At 36.9% G+C, this 7,211-nt stretch overlaps 1 long non-coding RNA gene and 1 pseudogene across 2 annotated transcripts; one reads left to right on the top strand and one right to left on the bottom strand.

Annotated features, from left to right (window-relative positions):
• On the bottom strand, positions 2,429-6,790 carry LOC104759717 (annotated as a pseudogene).
• LOC104757846 lies at positions 3,467-6,029 on the top strand. 2 transcript variants are annotated; one of them, XR_762538.1, is made up of 9 exons: positions 3,467-3,587; positions 3,686-4,222; positions 4,349-4,440; positions 4,536-4,688; positions 4,843-4,915; positions 5,011-5,128; positions 5,287-5,365; positions 5,592-5,692; positions 5,774-6,029. It is a non-coding gene; the product is annotated as an uncharacterized LOC104757846 (long non-coding RNA). The 2 variants fall into 2 exon arrangements; XR_762539.1 differs by having other exon boundaries at positions 5,841-6,029.

A 7,211-nucleotide genomic window follows, 5' to 3' on the forward strand; every position in this document is an offset into this window, starting at 1 on the left:
AATGACCATAGAAAACAAACAACAAACACATGCTCTAATATCAGAAATACTGGGACACTATCTTCTTCATAATAACTTCTTCACTAGCATTTAAAGGTTCTTTTTTGGCTAAGAGAGTATCTAGGATGGCCAGCTTCTGCAGTTTCTCCTTTTCAGCCAATTCCTCTTTCTTGACATCCCACATGCTCTTATACTCAGCAAGAGTCTTCACGTTTGTGGACTGAGCATTGTTCCTCTTCGCCTTCGCAGCCTTAATCCCTTCTGGCCTTTTCTCATACTCCTCAACATTGCAGCTTGATGATTGTGAACCTTCGGCAGCTTGTTTCCTCTTTGTTGCAGGCTGGGATGGGGGCGTGTTAATGGTGTTTAGTGTGAGCCATTTCTGCTCAAACCTTAACCGAAACCAAGCATGTTCAAGGTTAAATCTCTTCTTATGGGCATCGAAGTAGATATCATGCGCATGCTTTAAGATATCATTTTCAGAATGACCAGAGCTGTTCAGTCTCTCCGCAGCTGCGAATGCCGCACAGAACTTGTTAGTTTGGTCATTTATCTTGTGCCAACGCTGCTTGCAATGTGTCGTCAACATCTGTTCACCACCATTTCTAGCATGAGGAGTGTCAGCATAGTATTTTTGAATCCTTTGCCAGAAGCTTCCTCCCTTTTGTTGATTTGCAACGATGGGATCTTTGGAAGTGTTGAGCCATGCGGAGATCAAGACTTCATCATCAGCAGGTGTCCATGTCTTTCTCTCCTTGCGCTCCAATGGTGTTTCTTGCGAAAGAGTTGGCGCCTCAGAAGGTTGGGAGCTTTGAGATGAAGGTTGGGAGCTGCGAGGAGAAGGTTGGGAGCTCTGTCCAGAAGGTGGATAACTTTCCCAATGAAAGTTATCATTTAAACCACCTTCTTCTTGACTGTTAAGCAAGTTTAAGTAAGAAGAAGACTGAAAGAAGGGATTCGTTGAATCCATATGAAGAAGCGAGTAGAGAAGAGAAGGAATGAGAAGTTAAGCAAGTATAGAAGAGAAGTTAAGCGAGTATAGAAGAGAAGTTAAGCGAGTAAAAGTGAGAAGGGGTTACTAAGTGAAATAGATTTCTGATGGAAATAGGAAGAAGATGGTTGGGGTTTAATAGCTTAAAAGTTAACTTGCAATAAGTAACTAAACATAAAGACCTAACAACCAATGTCTAATCAAAATTTAAGACAAGTACTTGATACAACTACCAAATAAAACAACAAACTATGAACATACCAAACCAAAATTAAAGACAATCAACTACACAACAATCACAATTTATTAGAAGTACACATTAATGTTTTACCTAAAATATTACAACTACCAAATGTCCTTTATCCTAAAATTCTTTATCAATTAAGACAAAAAAACAAAACAAAATAGAGTTTGTCAATTTAAAAACCAATGTTTTAACCAAATCAATGTTAAAACCAATTTTTGCAAATATACGATTTCGTATACTATCAACAGCAAACGACACAGAAAATAAAACATTAATTATACTCATGTTATCAAGAAACGAATTGACCTTTAGACAAGCACAAATCGATCTTTATAAATAGATAAATCGATCTTTACACATGAAAAAACAGAACAATTGAAACTAGACACCAATAGATACCCCTAATTCGAAACCCCTAATTCGAAAACCCTAATTCGAAAACCCTAATTCGAAAACCCTAATTCGAAATCCCTAATTCGAAATCCCTAATTCGAAATCCCTAATTCGAAATCCCTAATTCGAAATCCCTAATTCGAAATCCCTAATTAGAAAACCCTAATTCGAAAACCCTAATTCGAAATCCCTAATTCGAAAACCCTAATTGGAATACCCTAATTCGATAATCAGAGATAAGAAGACATACCTTAATTAGCGTCGGGAGAAAAGAGAAGATCGCTTCGGGAGAGAAGAGAAGATCGGTTCGGGAGAGAAGAGAAGATCGCGTCGGGAGATAAGTGAAAATCGGACCGCCAGGAAAGCTTCGAGACGTTGATAAGATCGGACCGGCCTCGGGAGAAACAGCAGATCGGCTTCGGTAAGAAATTCTGGTGAGAAGAAACGGAATCGCTTCGTGAATTCGACGAGGATGTCTATCGCCTCTCTCGTCGCCGTCGAGAGAAAATAAAAAAATGAAAGAAATTTTTGTCCAAAGAAATGTTTTTCGGAAAACCTAGAGATAATGTACAACCAATCACAGTTGAACACGTGGCGAAGTCGACGGACGAAAAACGTCCTAAAATAAGAAGCGTTCCTTCGATTATGGGCCTTTTTGATTTAAATTTAAATCCAAAAATAACGGGGGACGGCCCGTGTATACGCCATTGCACTTGCTCTTACTATATAACACCCAAAAAAAAAAAAACCATTAAACTAAAAATCTCCATTGTTAATTAGTTAGTTGATCTGAATGCTTAGTGATGAGGTCTGAAAATACATAACCACCACCTCCACCTATTGCAGCGGTTAATAGGTGAGAGCTTCTTGGGAACATCCGGCAAAGTAACGTTTTCCGTTGATGGTTGCACCGTGACTCGAAGCTTAATCCCAGCCTGACAAAGACCTGTCTTTAAGCTTACAAAATAATGCACTCCTGGCTTAGTGAGCTTAACGAGTTCGTGTCCCGTCTTGTACACAGCTACGGTAGAATTTTGTTCACAGGATCTGAACTCAAGATCATCGCGGATTTCTCTAACGTCATTGAGGTCCTTGTTGTATTCGAAAAATAGAGTATCTCCAACACGAAACTGTTTATCTTTACTCCACCTGTAATAGTAGTAACTGTTGTAGACGCTCCATCCTTTGGAATCACCGACCTTGTAGATCCTTCCTATCTTTCTAGGCGGTGGTGGTGGCGGAGAAATAGAACGTGGCGGTTCATGGTTCTTGCTCTGTGGTGGTGGGGGTGGAGGAATCTGATGACGTGACGGGCCATGGTTTTTGCTCGGTGGTGGTGGAGGAATGGGACGTGACGGTTCATGTGTCTTGCTCGGTGGTGGTGGTTGAGGAATCCGACGTGATTGGTCATGGACGACAAGAACGTCGAGTTTAAGTCCCGAAACGCGTTGAATATGACTTGAGGTGATGAAGTAATAATTAATGTCCTGGTTCCTTGAAGGTTACCACATCGTGTCCGGTGTTGTAACAACTTTAGGAGAAGACGAATCGCATGAATCATACTCTAAAGCGCTGGAAACTTGAGCGAGGTCATTGACGTTCTGATCGTATTCGAAGACGAGGGAATCTCTCACGTGGAATTGCTTATGGTCACTACAACAAAAGTCTACATTCATAGCACAAGATAATAGCTCATTTTTCTCAACTGGTATTAAAGATGGTTTGTAAATTTGGTTATTATTCTATAGCACTTATTAAACGCTAAGATAAAAAATCTCTAAGTGGAAATCTAAAATCGCTTTGTCCCCAATACTTAGCAAAAATAATTCACTTTATACCGCTAAAACACTTAGAAAAAAAAAGTTCACTTATTATCAATTAAAACCTAATTTCTCTCCTTTGTTTTTTTATCCTTTTTCTCCTCATCCAGTACCTCTTCGCCATCTTCATCTTCAGGTTCTTCTTCCTCTTTAAAAATTTTCCAGTTCAGAAAACCAACACCAGCGGTCCGAGATCATTACACTAAACCCTAGATTTGATTTACAATTTTGTAGCTTTTGGATCTAAATAAGCAATCAGATGAACCAGCGGCGGTGGCGGAGGAGGAGGATTCGCCTGGATCTGCCGCCAACGAGTCATCAAAACCGCCGTCGGATCGACCTTCTCTTCGTCAACATGGATCTTCTTCTTCATCGTTCCCAGGATCGTCATCGTCTTTCACGGAAGAACAACGAGCGATTGTGAGGGAGATAAAATCGAAGAAGGATTACTATGAGATTCTTGGATTAGGAAACACATGTTCAGTTGAAGATTTGAGGAAATCGTATCGGAAACTCTCGTTAAAAGTTCATCCCGATAAGAACAAGGCTCCTGGTTCTGAATAAGCTTTTATTTTAATTTTTGGTGGATTCAGATTCGTGGGTCTCTTAACATGTTGGTGATTTTCGCTCTGGTTAAGTCTTTGTCTTAGATTGTTGCCTTCTAGGTCGCTTTAATGGTGTGTGAAAGGTGAAAGCTTTAAGCTTCGTTTCTATCTCTTTGAGAACAATAAGGAGTGGTGACAAATTGTGACACCAATCTCTTCGTCTCTGGTAGTAAACCCTTTTTTATCACTCGATTCATTTCTGGGTTTTGGGGTTTCTGGCTCTTATTCCTGTTGTAGATGGATTATAGCTCCTAGCTAGCTACTGAATGAATTGTACTATGCGTTCTCACAGGCAAAGCGAGAGTTCACTTTTGGTGATAGTCTAGAAGAGAGTAACTGAGTTAGAGGAACAAGTGGAGAGAATTTGGAGCCAGACTCATTAAGGTAGCAGCGTTATTGATATATATGTTTATTACCCTTTTCTTGTTCGTGGTGTGGAAGAAAAAACAAGACTGAAGCTGTGTTTACTTTGCTTGCAGCTCCTAAGCTTAGAACAGCCATGACTTTAAGACGTATCCATTCTAGTTTTGTCCAATTTTATAGCAAGGATGAGAGACACGTAGAAGAAAGACTGAACCCTACGACGAAGTCGAAATGGTCAGGCTAAGGCTGAAAATTATTAAGTTGATAAGGTACACTCTTCACTTCTAACTCACATGTCTTCTATGATTAATGCAACCTTATTTATGTGTTCTTCCTTTTTATAATGTTATGTATATTGTCAAGTTAACATAAGAGTAGATGATTACATGCCATTCTTTGACTAATTATGGGTGTATGTTTCAGATTGTGGCCTTTATCTTGCAAGCATTCTTTACTGAGCTGGATCATGAGGAAGAAGAAAAATTGTCAAGGACTGGTTAGTTATTCGTCTTTACACATAAATGAGCAAATGTTATGGAGATTGCAAAAGTAAAGAACCTTTGATTCATATTTAACCTCCGATGTTTGCAGGAATGAAGGTAAATTGTTGTAAGAAGTGCAAGTGGCTATCGCGGTCAAGTTTGTCTATGTTCTCAATGAACACTTGTAGGACATGCTCGAAAATGAGTTTTATGCTGGTGCTTACAAGGTCTATTCACTTGGCTTTTAATGTTTTGGTATTATAAAGGGTTGAATCTTTATTTTTCAATAACTGTTGTGTATTTCTGTTGATTGTATTCATATGATCCAGGGAGATTTTTTAAAGAACAAGGACTAAGATTCATGTTTTATTTATTCATGTTTCAGGGAGTTGTATACTTACTTACTAGCTCAAGCAAAGCAACAATGTGGTGAACAGATTACTACTTCTAAGATGAGTGGAATGGTCAGTTTCCTTGTGTTTCTTATCTTAAAGTGGTGCTTCCTGCTGCTCTACTGATTTATGCTCTCTATACCATCTCTAGCAAATACTTGTGTTCCTTTGATTCTTATTTGTTTGTTAATTGCTCTAGTTTATGACGACAGTGACAAAATAGGGTTCATCTAATTAAGGAGCTCGATAGAGTAACCATACATGTTAGTATTTAAATGTTACTTTCATGCTTTACTAGGTTTGAACAAAAGAAGACAGTAGCAGTATTGAGATGGAATTTAGTGCAGCAAGGCAAGAGGGCTTTGTTCCAAAATCCCAAACATACTAATCGAATTGAAAGTAAGAAAATAATCTATGGGTACAATCTTGTTTCCAAAATCCCAAACATACTATCTATATGTGATTGCTATGTGATTATAGGGTTAATGGCATATGAGCAGATACATATGAAGAGGATAACTAACATGTCTTTTTCATGTATTCAAAGTGAACTAGTAGCTGTTCATTGGACTGTTTCAAGAAACGCTGAGTGAGCAGGTAAAAGAGAGCCTTTGCTACAAGTAAGAAAGGCTTGGATGGGTTATATGTACATGTCAAATAATGTTTCTATTATTTTTAATGTTAGTTTATTTTGTTTAAGACTTGGTGACACTTTGTTATGTAAGACTTATTTTGGTTAATGTAATTTATGTTATGTATGTTGATTATTTTATGAAATGTAAAAATATAAATATATTTAAATAAATTTTGAAAAAAAAATTATAATAATAAATAAAACAGCATGAATTTTGTGATCCAATAAAATATATTATAGCATTCGATTATTGCTATGATATAATTACGGTAAAAACTCCTAACATAGCGTGTAAAATGACTTATAACATTATTTTTAAAAATTTGAAAAGCAGGATAACATAGTATTTCTGTACTGCTATGGTATAATACTATATCATAGCATACGAATTCTGCGCTATCATATGTGAGGTACATACAATAACAGTGGCCTAATATAGTGTTTGTAAAAGAGATATGAATTACATATTATAGCGTTTCTCTCGTGCTAACAATGTACATATTTGTTGTAGTGGGTCAGCCCAAGAGTCGTCCGTCACAGTCAATCCAAAGTTACCACCGACTTTATATGTTTTAGCCGAGGAGCAACTAAAGAGAAACATGATCACGAGCACGAAGCCAAAGATCTTATTGGTGACCATGATTCGGGTCGTATGGATAGAATAAGAAGAAGAAGAAGAAAAGATGATTAGATAACTCTAAACTCAGCACGCTGAATGAGAGAGAGAAGTACCGAGTACGGATGAATGTGTTGGTGAAAACAGAAGTCACGTATGTGCTCTATTTATATAGTTTCACTATCCCTAATCATAATCCTTGTCTTATTTGGATTTAGTTTACTCTATTTGCTTTTCTCTAGATGAATCGAAGTTCTAATTTTTTTTTCTGGTTTATACATAATATGTTGTTCCTTTTTGGAATTAGATTCACCCTTTTACAATCCTTTTCTAATTAGGTTTTTATTTTTATTTTTCGTGTTTCTAATTTAATGGAATTTGTTATCTTAATGAATACAACTACTCAAGGGCCAATTCATAAATTATATACTTTAATTAATTTGAAAATTCGGTGATAATATATAGTATTTATAAAATGATGTGTAATTGATCATATCGTACATATCTATATTTTAAAAATCTTGTATAATTTAAAATAACTATACACTTCACACTTGCTTTTATTTATTTTCAAATTCTATCTCATGTATAAGTCACTTTGCCTAAAAATCTTAAATATTTTTATTGAAAGGAAGAGATGAACAACGCAGAGTCAATTTGTCTCATTA

This window comes from Camelina sativa, chromosome 17 (assembly GCF_000633955.1).
Source record: "Camelina sativa cultivar DH55 chromosome 17, Cs, whole genome shotgun sequence".
In the NCBI taxonomy this organism is placed as follows: Eukaryota; Viridiplantae; Streptophyta; class Magnoliopsida; order Brassicales; family Brassicaceae; genus Camelina; species Camelina sativa.